At 44.6% G+C, this 17447-nt stretch overlaps 1 long non-coding RNA gene across 1 annotated transcript; it reads left to right on the forward strand.

Moving 5' to 3' along the window:
• Positions 1-1537: 1537 nt before the first annotated feature.
• Positions 1538-17232, forward strand: LOC116819669 (uncharacterized). Its single transcript, XR_004372455.2, has 3 exons — positions 1538-1806; positions 1904-1985; positions 14665-17232. It is a non-coding gene; the product is annotated as an uncharacterized LOC116819669 (long non-coding RNA).
• The last annotated feature ends 215 nt before the right edge of the window (positions 17233-17447 follow it).

Genomic DNA, 17447 nt, shown 5'->3' on the forward strand with positions numbered 1-17447 from the left:
AGCTGAGTGGCTGCTGTTTACTTTTATGCGGTGCCCCTGTGAGAACCATGTGTGAATTGTTGCTTCGGAACTTTCCGTGAAGCTCACAGAAAGTCACGGGGCTGGTGCTTTAGTTAGTTTGATTCTTCACACTCCTGGCAAGGGGTGGGGGTATTGATTGTTTTCTTGTTACAAAGAGGAGACATGTTTTCATAAACCTCCTGTGCGTTCAGGTGTGACTTCTGGAGGGAGGAAAATGTGGGCCTTGTGCCCTCTCACGCTTCTTTACCATGGATAAAGGAGGCCTGAAAGGGTTGCAAGGTGTTTTTTGGTTTTTAAAGTTTTCCTCTATTTATGGCCTGTTGTTTACATTGCAAATTCAGATGTCGCCCTGACTTTTCTGGGCAGATTCTATGGATGATTGGAGAACCAGTGGACCTGTGATCTCACAGCTGTCAGTGAAGTGTCACCTGCCTGACTGGATTTTATTCAGACTTTATTACCACTTGGGAGGAGGGGAGGGTCCGTTTAACATCTGGTTAACTCGAACGTGAGAAATAGGGTATCTATACTAAGCTTTTTGGACCCATATTTCCAATCTTTTGCTACCCCCAATTCAGCTCCAGTGATGATATAAACGGTGCAGACACGCCTTCTGCCAGTCATTACATTTTATGCACCATTGTGCCTCACCCCGCTCAGAGAAAGTCTACATGGCACAATGCTTTAAAATGCCAGCAGATTCCTGAAGCCCTCTCTATATGAGCACTCCCATCCTGGCTACCAGAAGCAGAGGTAAACAGTGCTAGATCTAGTGAGAAATCTTGAGCCAAAAAGCCTAGGATGGAAAAGGTCAGAATAGAATATCCCTCTCTTTAAGGTTTAACACTATGCCCCTCAAAGCAAGCCTTGAAAGCTCCCCATCCACTTCTTAGGGTATGTCTACACTGCAAAAAAAAACCCAGTGAGTCTCCAAGCCCACTACAGCAAGGAGTCTCAGAGCAGGACTTATGCTGTGGGGCTAAAATAGCAGTGTAGATGTTCCCCCCCCAGGCTGGTGCCCAAGATCTAAAACCCGGTGAGGGAAGTGGGTCTCAAAGCTGGACTCGAGCCTGAGCAAGAACATCTTCCCTGCTACTTGTAGCCCCAAAGCATGAGCCCAAGACAGTTGACTCATGGTCTGAGAATCACTACAACAGGGGATTTTTGCAGGGTAGACATACCCTCAATCCTCCGAGGGGACCTCCAGCAGAAACAGACAACGCAAGACTTGATATTCTGATTTGAACAAGGTAAAAAGCCAGCTGAAAAACAATACTCCTTGCTCTGTACTAAAATCCAGTTGCTAACTGCACCCAATACAAACCAATGGAAAATTCAACTGGAATTCCCCATGAAGGCATCTCTGCTTGGCTTATCTGTGTGTCTGCCTGGGTTGTTGTTATCTGGGAGTGGCACACCAGCCAGCCTATGAGAGCTAGAGATAGGAATGGCTCAGCAGACAAATAGGCTGCACCTTCTAACTACATTTCAATGCACTGGTCACAGAGGTCTTTGGCGAAAAGGCCAATATATATTGCTTACAAAAAAAGGGCTGTCCCCCCTGAAAAAGGGATGGTTGGGCTGATTGTGTGTATGTAGGACAAGTCTCGGCATGTATGCACTAATCTATCCCCACAGAAACAGAGATGATAGCTCTCTTTGGATTGTCCAGCACTTGGCAAAGGTGCTGTCAGGCATTCTGGAGCAGCAAGCCAGCATCCCCCAGTACAAATCTGTGGCTCAGCCACACATCCTTCTGGGGGCTCCCAGGAAACCCACACCACTGTGCTCACTATACTACTATTGAAAGGGGGAGCAACTCTGCTGGTCAGTGTATGGGAAAAGGGGAACATTACACTCACCCTGCTCTTCCCTGCCCTAGGCACCTTGGATCTCAGCGGGGATGCCAGGAGGGAGCCAGAACTCTGCTTCCCACCAGGATTCTCTCCTGCCCTGTGCAGCATGTGTGTGAAGCTCCTTGTGCAGTGGTTGGCCCAAGTCTGTCCATTATCCGCAAGACATGAACCCCTAAACAAACAATTCTAGTTCAGGTCACTTCTTGGACTCTAATGCTGAGCCTGGAGCCTCTGTATATGGCCAAGATTGGTGCAGTAACTCCTGCAAGCATGGGGCTCTGAGGAGAACAAATTTCACATGAAAAAAAACCAGCCTCAAGATACTTAGGGCCTAATTCCCTATTGTCTTGAGCCTTGTATTGGCGTTTACCCCAGAGCAAATATTGGGACAGAGTGGTAGCAGTTTTTTTAAAATCCATTTTGCCGGTGGAAGACAATAGAGAATCTGGCCGTTGGGGCCATATCCTCAGCTGGTGTAAACTGATGTGTCTCCATTGACTGATTTACACTAGCTGGGGACCTGGTCCTGGATCTCCATGTCTAGCACTGTAGCTATAGTGCTGTTTCTTTGTCACACAAGGATGTACTGTTGCCCAGTAGAACTGTAGTGTACTGCAGTTGTGCACATTGTTTTCTCTCCTCCATCTTAATTGCTCTTATCCTTCTTTGGTATCTCAAGGACTCTTCTTTCTCTCACTCTGTTTTCTTGTCCTCTTTCTCTCCTTCCACCAAGGAGCTACTCAGTGGGTCCTTGTAGTTAACATGTTACAATGGCTGGAAACTATATGGGTGCCTCTTCTCTAAGTGATATATGGGCTGCTGTGTTTCTAACCGCTAGTCCTGTAATGAGGCCCATGAGCTGCGTCAGCCTGGGGTGGGCTGTGAGGCTTGCCCAGAGGCTTCGGGAGGAGTTACTCTTCTTCTTACTGCCATGAACAGGAACAGGCACCTGGGGCCAGGCTTTTGTCACACAGACCTTGGTCTGTGCTTGTTGCCAAGCACTGAACCCTCCTTTTAAACACAGATAAGGAAAAGAAACAAACAATCGGAAAAATGTAAATCCAAAAATCAAGTCAGGTTTCATTTTAGGACTCTAAATACTTAGGCCTTAGCGCTCTGGTGGCCTGGACCCACCCCACCAAGTGAGGGTTTATGATTAAGGGCAGTCTCGACTTATAAACACTGGGACAAGGTCTCTAAGGGATTCTGTGCTGGTGGAGGGTCTGGCATATCTCCACTGTCACATCCTCTGCCCTACTTATCCTGCCCCTGCCATGCCTGACTCTCACCAGCACCCTTGTTCTTCCTTTTAAGCCAGGAGGAGGGAGGGGATGGTGCAGGGGTGACAAAGCCACTTCTGCCAGTGGAAAGTTCCCCTGCACTCTCTGGTGGTTGGAGCGAGGACACTTTGCACTTACCCAGCACAAAGTGGCCTTTGCAGCCCCAAGAGTCCAGTCCGCAAAGAGCAGATTGTTCCCCTCAGAAAGCCCATCTTTTACATAGTCATTGCCTGAAGAAAAATCACATGTTAAGACTGGGATCTTCAAAGGAGAAATATGATGGGAGCCGGGTGCCTAATTCTCTTCTTCCACCCTGAAACATTCAACATGAAAATGATATTAAACCGCGTTGTGTATCTAGTATTTACCTCGTCTTGTAGAGTGTTTTTATATAGTCTGCCTTATTTCATTTCTGAGTCCTCTGAGCCTTCCCCCCTCTCTTCTCATGTTGGGAGGAAGATACTGCTGGAAATGGCACATTTCCCCCATCCCCCACCCCTATCTTTGATCACAGTGACTGTGGAAGTAAGACTTTTGGAATACAATAATCAGGCCTCTTCACATGTGAGTTGATTAGGGCACAAAATTCCAAGAAGCAATGACAACCCAGCAGTATCAGCTGCATCTAAGATACTGGAGCTGCCACTGAGAAATGTATTTTCATCTCCTTCTGACACACCTAAAGTCTTGTTTTATTAATAAAAATTGCAGACTGGAGTTTCTAGAGAAAACTACCTTCAACAGAAACTGCATTTTTCCTGGGAAATCTATAGTCTCTCTTGTGCTTCACAAGAATAAGATGCATGTTTATCCTAGTGCAGTGGTAGTTTCTAGGGCATTGGTTTTCAACCTTTTTTCATTTGCATACCTCTAAAGAATTTCAAATTGACATGCAGACCCCTCTGGAAATCTTAAACATAGTCTGCGGACCTCCAGGGGTCTGCAGGCCAAAGGCTGTTCTAAGACTTTCAGAAAGGTAGCAATAATTTATCTCCTGGAACCTGGTCTTATATCATGGTTTCCAGTTTCATAATGAAAATATGTTTCCTTCTTGGCCCTCCTAGATTAATGCAGAAGACAATAACCATAGCATTGCAACTTTGGGGAATTCTAATACCATGGGATGACTTTGAGTAAGTTTTTCTTTTTTGTGGGGGTTGGGGAAGCTCTTAAAAGCTCTGTCTTTTTCCTTATGGAATAATACTATCATGCTTTATCTGTGCACTCATAAATAGACAGAATGTTCTCAGCCCTATAATCTTAGTAACTTTGACGTTTGCGCTTAATATTTTCCATGGTATTGTAATTAAAAAATTATCCTGACCACTAGAGATGGGAACAGATGTCCCTCAGACTTAGGAAAAGCTGAGCCCTGAATCCAAACTTCACGGCTGGCACCGATTCTTATTCCAAAACCTAGGATCTAGTAGCTTTGACCCTTGGATGAGTTCAGATCCAGACCTGGGTGCAGATAGGAATCTGGGCTCAAATTTTCAGAAATGGCCACTCATTTGGAGTGCCTCACTTTTTGAATGTCCATTAGAAACACCATAAGCCTAATTTTTCAAAGGTGCTGAGTATCTGCATCTCCCAATGACTTCCATTGGGGATGTTCCACTCCTCTAATAATCAGTGTTACTGTGCCTCAAATTAGGCACCTAAAATCTGGCAACTGTTGAAAATTTGGGTCCTGAACTTTGCAGCTTGGGCCCCTCTGTATTTATTGCAATCTATGGAGTAAAACAGAAGTCTTCAAGGACACTCAGCCTAATCCCATATCATTGTGCAGGCTAGAGTATTACGCCATTGTGCAGAGCTCCATCTCTGCTAAGGAGCAAACCAAACTGCCTTCCACATTGAGGCCCTGATTCAGCAGTGTACTTCAGCATGTGCCAAACTTGTCTTTAAGCACATGGTCAGTCTCATTGATTTCAGTGGGACATCACATGCTTTAAATGCCGTCCTCAACAGGGGCAGAGGGTAGCCATTCTGCAGATGGGGGATGTCAGGCTGACAGTTGAAGTGGCTGGCTCCCTCAGCATGTGCTGCCAGAATGGGCTGTGAGTTTGTGCTGCAACGCTCTTGGTAGCTTGAAACTAGTGCAAAGCGCTATCAGCACAGTACCTGTGCTACCCCAGAACAAAAAGCCAGGGACTGGGACAGAGAGGCAGATCACTTGGCAACTAAAAAGCTAAAGGAACATTGCTCTATAGGAACAAGGTGTAGAACAGAGCACCATTTGCCAGTGTGATACAAAGCACAGATGCATTCATAGGCTGGTCCTGCCTGATCAGGAAACAATCAGCCCCAGGAATACGCAATCAGTGCAATTTACACACATCCATCCCTGTGCTCCAGCCAGCTAAGAGTTATTCTCTCTACCCAACTCATTAGCTTGCCCTAAGACTTGCTACAGGCACACTCTGGGCAGAAGACACCAAGACCGCCCTTGTAGCCTTTTATTTTATTCAATGTGAATTTTATTATACCACCCTGGATTTGGCTCTGGCAGCTACAGTCTCAAATTAAACTGAGTTATCTCTGTTTGTTCTGGATCTAGAGGCCATAGGAAGCTGAAACCTTGGGCATGTAACACAGACAATCACACGAACAAGGTCAATTACCTTTTAGCAGTTTTATTAAAGTTGCCAACAAAGTTATGAATGTCACTGCATACACAATTCCTAAATATATCCATGCACCAGTTATAACTACAGACATACATCCTCCTAGATGGTGTTAGAGTCTGATGGCTCTCTCCTGGATTGATCATGATGTCCCTGCTGGAGTTTACGCACTCTGGGCACCCTGCCAGTGAAGGTGTCCCCTGCAGGCCTTGGAGGGGAATGAAGATCTCCCAAGGCCTATGGGAGGTATATCAAGTTGGGGCAGGGGGCTGGCTGGGGAGAGATGATGAGAGGAGCTTATAAATTGTGGAATGCTGGTGTGTGTGTGCGGGGGAGATTCTGTATCAATTGGGGGACTCTGCCATATGGACTGTCAATTCCGTATCAACTGTGGTGAGAATCTGCACTGTACGGAGATCTGTGTCATTGGGAGGTATGTGTGTTGTGTGTGGATGGGGGATATGTATCAACTGTGGGAGGCAGAATTAAATTCTGTCTAGCTTATATTTTGTAGTTGGGGGGCAGAATTCAATGGCCTGTGTTGTAGGGAGCAGCACAGTTAATTGGTGTTGGGTGAAAGAATCATGTAGTCTGTTTTCTGCAAAGGGTGGCCCCTCATAGGCAATGGTGGACAGGACTTCATCAGTGGGTAGGACTTTAGAGAATATCACCATCTATTTTTTTCTGATCTGACACCTGCAGCAAAGACCTTAAAATCTAAGCAACGGAGACAAGAGGTGGATGCAACAGGTAGTCTGGGGGAGCACTTGGTAACAATGAGCTTGTGATCATCGTGAGAAGCCGTGGTCACAGCCTATCAGCTCTCTAGCCATAGTAGAGTGTTTTATCAGCATCATGCAGAGGAGAGGTTTTAAGGAGCGAGTTGAAGGAGGACAATGAAGTGGTTTTGTAGAATTTCACAGGATGGTCCTACTAGGTATAGAGGGAAGCATAAGGGAGAGTGTGGAGCTTCTTTCTGGAAAATTTGACAAATGGATGATCAAGACAGATCTGACTGGTAAAGTGGAGGTGGGAGTCAATATCTCAATAGCATACAAGAGATGACAGATAGGGCAAGGATAAGTGGTCTTAAATGTGAAGACAAATTGTTTGTTTGATGCAGCGGAGGGATGCAAAGAAGAGGGTCATGTGGTCAAAGTGCTGAGCCAGGAAAATTGCCTTTGCAGCCATGTTTTAAATGAGTATGAGGAAAGCAAAATGGTTCCCCAAGATGTAAACCAGGGCAGGATCAAAGCCAGATATGAGGAGGTTGCATAAGTCAGGATGGAAGATGATGAAGGTCTGGACAAGTGTTCTAGCTGTAATGGATGAAATAATCCTACTAGTTCTCCCGCTGTCCATAGTGTCTCCCAGAAAAACCAAGACAGACAAGTCCTGAATTTTTGAATATAAAAAACAAGCAGATAAGAGAGTTTTTTGGACAAAAGCTTTTCAGGCCTTCTTTATCCATCAAAAGCAAAGAAGGGCCACATTTCACCTGCCAGCGTTGCTTTAAATTCACCCTAAAAAGAGGGCGCAGCAATGCTATTTCTAGCTTATTCTGCAAACGACTGCCTCTGGGTCAAAACACTGGTAAGATTATTTTCAGTGTGAATTTAAGATAACCCTTTTTGTTCCATGTGCAGCCCACACATTGACGTATCCTCCTCCCCACCCACCCCCATTGTTCACAATGCTTAGAAGTATCTCCAGAGCATCTGATGCTCACTGCTTGCCCATATGTAAGGTGACTGATGCAATTACAAATGCTGCATTACAGTGACACAGGAGCTTGGAAAACTTAAAACAGCCTGTATGCGAGAACGCAGTATAGCTATGAGTAGGCTTGGCAGAACCTGATTTTTATTTTTTTTAATAATTTTGATAATATCAGTGTTTATTTTTAAGCAATTTTTATTTGTGTTGATTTTAATTTTCACAGTGGCACAAAAATATGGGATTTTAATTCTTTCTTTTTTATTTTTATCAGTTTAAATGTTCATAGCTGTGGGAAATTATGGAGAGTCAGATGATTTTTTAATGACAGTAGATGTTGAGATTCAAAGAGTGAAAGCTTTATAACCGTTAAAACACCAGTTGTCAACATCACTGCAAAATACCCAAAGTAAATAGCCTTGAATTGAACCCTAACAAGTTCTCAAGCATCATTTTTCTTACTTTGCCTATCCGTAAATGTCTGCCATTGACGGAAGTAGTTTTTTCATCGGTTTGTGTGTGTACAGTGAAATTGATGTTTATCGACATTTACTGACAAAAATCTAATCCTTCCAAGCTTAGCTGTGAGGCGCACAGCTTTCCATAAGCTCTTTTCAATAAAGAATGCTGCAGACGCAAGACTTCAGTGACAGCTGATAGGCCAGGGGTCAGCAGCCTCTGGCACGCAACTCACCAGGGTAAGCACCCTGGCGGGCTAGGCCAGTTTGTTTACCTTCTGCGTCAGCAGGTTCAGCTGATCGCGGCTCCCACTGGCCGCATTTTGCTGTCCCAGGCCAATGGAGGTGGCGGAAAGTGGCACGCTGGCCCACTTTTATCACGGAAAACTAGAATCCCTGCTTTCTTTCCCCTTTTTCTGATCTTGTCTGTTTAGATTATAAGCTCTTTTGGGACTGGTTTCAGAGAGGTAGCCGTATTAGTCTGTATCAGCAAAAAAAACGAGGAGTCTTTGTGGCACCTTAGAGACTAACAAATTTATTTGGGCATAAGCTTTCATGGGCTAGAACTCACTTCATCAGGTGCATGGAATGGAAAATACCAGAGCAGATATAAATGCATGAAAGGATGGAGGTTGCTTTACCAAGTGTGAGGTCAGTCTAACGAGATCAATCAATTAACAGCAGGATACCAAGGGAGGAAAAATAACTTTTCAAGTGGTAATGAGAGGTGCTCATTACAGATAGTTGACAAGAAGCTGTGAGTAATAGTAGGGAGAAATCAGTATTGGGAAAGTTAGGTTTAGGTTTTGTAATGACCCAACCACTCGCAGTCTAATCTGATGGTATCCAGTTTGCAAATTAACTCCAGTTCTGCAGCTTCACGTTGGAGTCTCTTTTTGAAGTTTTTTTGTTGAAAAATTGCCACTTCGAGGTCTGTTATTGAGTGACCAGAGAGACTGAAGTGTTCTCCTACTGGTTTTTGAATGTTATGGTGCCTGATGTTAGATTTGTGTCCATTTATTCTTTTACATAGAGACTGTCCGGTTTGGCCAATGTACATGGAAGAGGGGCATTGCTGACACCAAATAGTTATACTGGTAACCAAATAATTATACTGGTAAGACTTTTAAGTGTAGACCAGGCCTGAATTTCTTTGCCTCAGTTCCCCATTTATCAAATCCTTTTCTCCCATGCTTTGCCTATCTTGTCTATTAGACTGTAAGCATTTTGGGTCAAGGACTATCACATACTGCGTGTTTGTACAGCACCTGGCACAATGGGGTGCTGATCTCAATTGGAGTCTCTGGGCGCTACTGAAATCCAAAGAATAGTTTTGAAACAAAACTATTTGTGTCAGGGAATGCAAGGAATGGAATTCTGGCTGCCCCTGTTACAGCAGCACAAGGGTAGAAGGACTCCAGGCACTGTTCCCTCCTCCCACTATTCACTCTTGCAAGACAGGCCAGAACATGCTAGAGAGTCCCAGAAGGTAGAGAGAGAAAAGTCTACTTAGGTCACCAAATCCATGCCCTAGTTTGTGCAGATTGTGCCTTCATGTACTTTAGAAGCCCATAACAAGGAAGCATTAAACAGTTTGGGGCTGATTCTCCATTGACCGGTCACATCCACCAGTGCCCACAGGTGTGAAATGCTACTGGATCAGGAATTGTAGATTTTTACACCCACTTTGCACAGGTGTACATGACAAAATGCAGGGCAATGGAGAATTGGGCCTGAGATGTTTATTTTCAGGTTTGAAGGCTTTGAGCTTGATTCTGTTCTCAGTGACTCTGGTGTAAACCAGAAGTAACTCCATTCTGGTCAGTGAAGACACACCAGTGTAAAAAGTGGTGTAAATGATCTCTGAATCAGACCTACTCTGTTGTGGTTGGGTGGATTGTCTCTAGGGAGAGATTTTTAAAGGCACAAAAAGCAGCTAGGCACCTGGCTCTCTTGCTCATTCCCATTTCTGCCTTTGAAAATCTCCCCTGTAGCTTTAGTGGCAAATGCCAGGGTTAGCCCCTCTCTTTAAAGGCTTCCTTTAGCTTTTTTGCATCTTGTTGGGCTGATTCCTGGCTGGAAGGCAGAACCCGAATCCTAGTGCTAAGGCCCAGACTCTCATTCACAGGATCTTCGTAACTTCTAATGTGTATTTTGCTCAGGGCTCCTGAAGCCAAGCTGACCTCTGCCGCAAGACTACAAATGTTCAGACGTGAAACTGGTTGGAGATTTATGCCCCCAAAATTCATTATTAGTCACCATTTGCCAGGGGCCCACACCTTTCACAATCCTCTAGCCATTGAATAATTCATTGGCCAGAGCTGAGGCAGACTGGTATGTATGATTGTGTGTGGGTATCATTTTTAATGCCTTTATTTTTAGCTTCTTTTATGGTCAGCAGAGAATTCCACAGGAAATCCTGCAGCCATGGAATCGTGAAAAGCTAGGGTCCCTGATTGTGTTACACACACTCACAGAGATGGGATCTATACCGTTTTTAAAAAGCAACTATAAATACTTCCTCCAGCTGTACCAATATCCCCTCATCCCTCTTTCCTTGACGACACCTGTTGACACTTGTGTACCAAATTAAGATTAGCTGCATAGTGGCAAAGGGAAGGCCCTGAATCTGTAAGCATTTGTGGCCACCAACACAAGCTGTGTTGCAGCAGGCACCTGGCCAACCCGTTTAAGAAGACAACTTGGGCTGTCAAAATATATGAAATCTGAGAATACAGACTACAATGTTGTGACTCCCTGGAAAAACAATGGCACCAGGAGACAAACCGAGTAGCCATAAAGGAATCAAGGCAGCAGAGCCCAAAAGACAAATTATGCATATCCCTTAAAACTAAGGCAAATAAAAGGACAAAAACAACCCTGGTCAATAACATGGTGTTCAAAGCCCGCTAGAAAGTAAGGTTATAAGATGTTGCACATGTTAGCCGCAGCAAAGAGAATGCCTGCAATTGCTCAGGGCACACAAGCACTGTACTATCATCTGACAAATGCATCAACCATATCTCCATTGCCGTCAAGCTCCATTACTGTAAGGAAGCTACTGATTCTCTGCTAAAGTTTGTCAAAGGCTGGAAGGTTTCTGCTTCAGCATTCCTTCCCTTTCACAATCAGCAGGAAACAAAACAACCGATGGAAAGGAGCCTGAGGGATAAGTAAGTGAAAGGCCTGGTTTGGTGTCTTATTTGACAACTGTGGGGCTGTGGAGGTACAGCACTAATGGCAGTGTCCATTTGATAGGATGACTAGCTGAGCGCCCAGAGAGGTGCCTGTATGTGAGGTGCTGATGTGGAACAGTATCAGCTGTGGAAGGGGGCTGAACACTTTGTAGCACACCTGGGCATGCTCATGTGAGCAAGGGTCAGGCCTGTGGTGTAAAACACGGAGGCACTCAATCTGTTTGCTACTTTGGTCCAGTTCCTGGCATCCAAAATGGTGGGGAGAGAGAGCTTCTTGGTTCAAAAATGTTTTCAATTGTCTACTTTGCTCATTGTTCAAACTGACTTTGAACGTGAGAGGTAGAGAGATTCTAGGATAGGATAGTCTTGATTTATCATCATTTATTCTTTGTTTTGCCGTAGGGCCTAGGAGCCCTAGTCGTTGACCAGGACTCCATGCTAAGCTAAGAAGTAGTATCAGTTACAAATTTTCATATTTTGGCAGCCAGTTAGGGCCCAGATCTTGAATTAACATCTGGTAGCTTGTACTCCTGGGCTCATGCGGAGTCCCACTGCAGGCAATAACACAGGAGGTTGCACTAACAGATCCTGAGGTAGGATCAGAACCTAGCACAAAAGAGTGAATCTGCAGCTACCAGTTCCTTCAACCAGCACCTAAAAGTGTGTATGTGTGTGTGTGTGTGCGCGCGCACACGTGCACATGCCGATTAAAAATAACACGATACATTTGTACCAGGTAACTGAAACACTCAGACAATAAACATCTTAAGGTGTATTGTGTTTAAGCAGATTTTAAAGCAGGGCTTGCAGGCATTGTATTTAGTGCTTGTGACAGCAAAGGATTAATAATATTAGTCTATCCCAGTGGATGCCCTCCACAACAGTCAAATCTTTCCCCAACACAATGGGATGAGTGGAATTTGGCATTGCAATGTGCTTGCTGAAATTGTGGGTCCAATTTGAAGATGTAGCCAATAGGGCGAAAGTTGTGTCTCCAGAAGACAGAACTTTCCTCAAATGGGACCCAGGCTATGGGACTCACTGCCAGCTGAAATAAGAATGACCACTAGCAGTCCTGCATCCCAGAACTGGGCCCACCTCTTGACCTGGCCTTCCTGCATTAGCACCCTCAGGGTACATCTACATAGCAAGAAAAGCCCTGTGCCAGGGAGCCTCAGTATCTGATTCAGGCCAGTTGATTCAGACTTGTGGATACTCACTATGTGGCTAAGAATAGCAGCATCGATGTTCCTGGAGGAGCTGGAGCCAGGGCTCTGAACCCCGCCACATTGCAGAGTTTCAGAGCTCTGACTCCAGCATGAGTGATGTCTGTACTGCTATCACTTGTAGCATGAGCCCCCTGAGCCTGAGTCAGTTGACCCAGGCTCTGAGACTCTCTGTTACCTTCTTTTTTTTATTTTTTTTTTTTTGGCTATGTAGACATTTTTATCTATAAAGAAACAACATGGCCTATTTGCAGGAAGAAGAGAGGTTTCACTGTTGGTTTTGCTCTCAGGAAGCACTCAGGTTCTACAGAACCTGGCTAGTCAACTGGACCACAGAGCTTTGTGTCGCCATGCAACACTGGAGCGTGAGCAGTAAACATCATATTAGCATTGGTGATACCCTGACTTGGGGATTCCTGTATCTGCCTAGCTGCATTGCCTGAGCCAGTCCTGCACGCCTGCCAGTCTACAGCTAGTCAAGGCTATTCCTAAATTAGTCAAAGGGACACTAAATACAATGCCGAGCACCCTCTCTCTCTCTCAGGTGTTGACCACAGTGCCTCTGCCATGCTCTGTGCTCATGGCAGCCAAAGAATGAGGCTCCGAGTTCAAAGTCCCCATCTTACAGTCGCACACTGGGGTATAACAGTCACTCCTGCAACTATCTAACTTGTAGCAGGGGCTGAAACTTCTCCCAGCTGGCCCCACAATAGGAAAAGCATTAAAATGGTATCTTTGCCTCCCTTGCTCCTGAGCAGAGATTGGTCAGAAAGGAGATTCAGGTTATAATCACTTCTTCCAGGTAAGGACTATCTAGAACTGACATGACACAGCTCATGAGTCACAAACAGACAAAAGGGCAGAGGGAAGAAGTGGAGCTGAATGGCAATGGTCACAATAAGAACACCAAGCTCTCTGAAAAAGTTAATATGCATCTGGATGGCTTTGTTATTTTTATTGTTGTGTGTGTGTGTGTGTATACAGACTATAAGGCCTGAAGGGACCACTGTGCTCACCTAGTCTGACCTCTGCATAACACAGGCCATTGAATTTCACCCAGAGATTCTGGCATCAAGGCCAATAACTTGTGATTAAACTAAGACTTATCTTGTACGGACAATTTCAGTCTTGATTTAAAGATTTCAGGGGATAGAGAATCCACTGCAGTGCTTGGTAAACTGTTCCAAGGGTTACTTCTCCTCACTGTTAAAACTATGCATCTTATTTCCAGTCTGAGTTAGTCAGGCTTCAGTATCCACCTACTGAATCTTGTTATGCCTTTTATCCACTAGAATAAAGTGCCTCCTCCTTTTCCCTATGTAGGTAGTCACAGAAGTCACCTCATAAATAGACTGACATCCCTAAGTGTAAGGAGCTGTAAGATGCGTAGTCTCATTCTTGAATCAGACTTGCAGCTTTTCTCTGAATGCTCTCCATATTTTGACTATCCTGTCTGAGATCCTCATCCTACAGTGAGATGACAGAACTCATTAGGAAGGTTTTGAATGAGGCCAGCGGGAGTGGCTTGGCAAACAGGTTTGGTTCCAAGCATAAGGAGCAGCATGGAAATAGGCACAGAGGTGTTTATGGGAAAAGAAACTGACAGTGGTATCCACTGATGGAGTGAGGATGGCAGACAGGAACATGGAAAGAGACAAAGTCAGAGATGTAAGCCAGGGCTGTGTGATGTAGGGCTTTGAAGGAAATTCCATCTCCCAGTTTGCTGTGATGGTGTCAGACCCAATGTGTGAGCACCAAAAAGTTGCATTAAAATCTATGTCCAGGGTGGGGAGATCCCCAGATCCCGCAGGATTTCCAGAGATGTTCTTTCATCCTATATACTGACAAGGTTTTAAATGGATCATATCTGCTTTATTTTGTCCTACTTCTGCCAGGTTGTCTCTCTTATCAGGATTCCTGTACTCTGATAGTCCTTTCAGCTGAACTGTACTATAAACAATTATATAAGAATCTTACCTTTTGTGACTCACACACCTTGTTATAACATGCTGTTCTCCGCAGTCATTGTGTAACCTAATGCAGAAGGTATGCAGAATAATTGCAGTTATGGGGATTTACACTAGAATCACAACTAGTGTTTTGCACACGGGCTCCTCCCCCAGGGAATGGGAACAGGCACTCCCTTTCTTGATGCCTCGATGGGAAAGGGGAACCTGGAACTTTTTCCTATTAACCTAGGATAAGGCTGTGGCAATTTCTGAGAATCACAGCGGCTAGAAGAATTATAAACATCTTTCCATGTGTTTTGTCACTATTTTTCAGTGATTGAAATTGAAGGCCCTGTTGATGAGGGGGCGGAAAAGTCTGTTACTTTATCAGGTGATGTTCTCTGATGACATGTAAGTGTGGTTTTCCTGTCATTTACACCAATGTAAATCTGGAGTAACTCTACTGAAGTCAATGGAGTCACATCAGTGTATAACCAGTGTGAGAGGACACTCTGGCCCTCTATATTCTGTAATTACATGAACGTGTCAAGCTGTGAAATCTTTGAATCAAAACTTAACACTGCAGAACCAGAAGATGGGCTGAATTACTGTAGGTGTTGATTTCTGGATGAGAATCAAGTATTGGCAAGTCTTCCGGAAATGTCAGCTCTTCGCCAACTTAATCCGTTCATACAGGGTAGCTAAGGTCCCAGTCCTGCAAAGTGCTGGTTGCTCTTGGCTCCCACGGAAGACAGTGGAAGTTGTGGGCACACAGTACTTCTGAAGGAGGTACTCAGCACCTTTCAGAATCAAGGTCTATGTGAGTGAACATCCAGACCCAGATCCTTAGCTGGAACACATCAGTGTGGCTGCATTGAAGTCAGTGAAGATGGGCATATTATTTCCTGATGTCTTGTCAGTACTTGATTCCTGTCCAAAACTCTATCCCAGCCTATCTCCTGGTACCAAAATGTTCTGTTTTGACTCTCACAAAGAATTCCAGCCTGGCTCATTAATTTTACTAAAATATGAAGTCAATGGAGCTATCCCTATTTACATCAGCTAAGGATCTGGTTCCCAGTGTTCAGTTGCTTTCACAACAGAGCAATAACATGTTGGGCCTGATTCTCCACTCCACCAGTTTTAGACTGGTGTAATTCCAGAGGTACGCCAGTGGAACAGAACGAGGCCTAATATTTAGAGGAAAGGAGTTAGTCCCAAAACATATTGTCTTGCTCCCTGAGTCCCAATCCCATGACCAATGTTTCTCACAGGTACCATATTCAATATTTTATTTAACAATAATTACAATTTTTCAAATAAGAAAAGGCAGAAAAAAGATGCTTAAATAAATTTGTTACAAAGTCATTAAACCACTTCAAACGTGAGCAATATGTAAGGCTGATGTAATACATCTTTCTTGTAAAAAAGGGGATTTAATGGAATTTCAGAGCCAGAAGCTCAGCTGGTATAAATCAGCTGAAATTGATTTCAATGGCGCAATGGGCCAATTTACACCAGCTGCGGACTTGGGCCTCAGGGATGGTTTATATCAAAGACCAATGCTGGTGGCATGAAAATGAGGCAAAGAGGTTTGTAGATTTTCCCAGAATAATAACACAAAATAAAAGCAGCATTTTAGTAAGTACAAAATCACTGCCATGATTCATTTTGAATTAATATGCTCTAATTTTAGCAACCACTATCTCAGAGCATATGGACATAGTATGTCTCCCATAAAGAATGGATGAGTGTAGGTGGGGAAGATAGCACTGCCTGTCATTAAGGTTGCCTGACCCTTCCCATTCTAAGACCATGTTTTCAGTTGTTTATAACTTTGCCAAATTTTAACCGTTTGGGCTAAATGCCTCAGGCTGAAGGTTTTTGGAAAATTTTAGCCACGAGAGTTCTGCTGTTTCCAAGAAGGAGGCTAGGAAATAATACATTCTTTTGCCCATTAAAATGAAATTCTAGTGGCCTTTCTTTAAGAAGCTCTCACTCCCCCCATGCTTTGGACTTGAAATCTGGCAAAGGGTGGACTTTCTGTCCGGACTGTGCTTTTTGCCCTGTGAATATCCCCCTAAATATGGCCATGTTATAAGCTTTGAATAATTGCAGTTTGCACATGTTCAGTAGAGACTTGCTAAAGTCTAAAGCTAAAATCTCTAAAGATTCTCAGTGTGCACTAAGGGCATCATTTGCTATGAGTCAAGAGGAAGAAGAGGGGCAGTTGTCCTTACCCCGGGTCTTGGTTTGTTCCCTCCAGACTTTGGATGAAGCAATGGGAAAGCAATAATTGCCTCATTTTTCTTATTCGTGATGATATTCAGGACAGAGAATGTTCTACATGCTCTTATTAAACCTCCACCCCACCCATGAATTTTTCTGAAATGACATCTCTGGTGTACTCCAGCCTCTCAGCACCTAGTGCTGACCAGACTGAACATGCACCATCCCCACAGAGAAACTGAGCATGCTCCAGCCCAGGGTCACAGAAGCCTTTTAGGACTTTCCCTATATGACTGCTCCCAGCTGGGGTGGGTATAGGGTTCCAGAACTGAGAGCGGGGAGCCTGTCTCTCCTCCTCTCAATGACACTCATGCAGCATGGAGGGGGAAGCCATCTGATTCAAATGCAAAGGGGACACAAGGTGGACCAGCGGAGAGAAAGAAGTAGATTGGGACAAGCAGTTCTGTGAGACTGGGACCAGAGGTGGGGCCAGAGAAACTGAATGGGACTGGCTAGGCTGCAGGTAAGGAGAAAGAACTGGAAGCCACTGGGGAGACTGGGACTGGGAAGTGGGAAATGAGGCTGGAACTGGTTGAGCAAGTGTAACATTGACAGACTCTGGTTATTGGCCAGCAGGATTGAACCGAGGACGTCTGGAGCTAAGTGCATGAGCCTCTACGCATGAGCTAAAAGCCAGCTGGCTTTAGAGAGATTGAGTCTGCACTACAACCTTAACTAAGTGGTCTCGGTGCCACTAGCTGGGACAGAACACCACATCCAGGAGGTGTGAGGGTTACGCAAGGAGACTGGGATTGAGACTAGGGGGAAGGGTGGTGGGGACACATATTGTATGAGGAGCTGAGAAGGAGACAGAGTAGGAACATGTAA

This window comes from Chelonoidis abingdonii, chromosome 4, assembly GCF_003597395.2.
Source record: "Chelonoidis abingdonii isolate Lonesome George chromosome 4, CheloAbing_2.0, whole genome shotgun sequence".
NCBI classification, from domain to species: domain Eukaryota; kingdom Metazoa; phylum Chordata; order Testudines; family Testudinidae; genus Chelonoidis; species Chelonoidis abingdonii.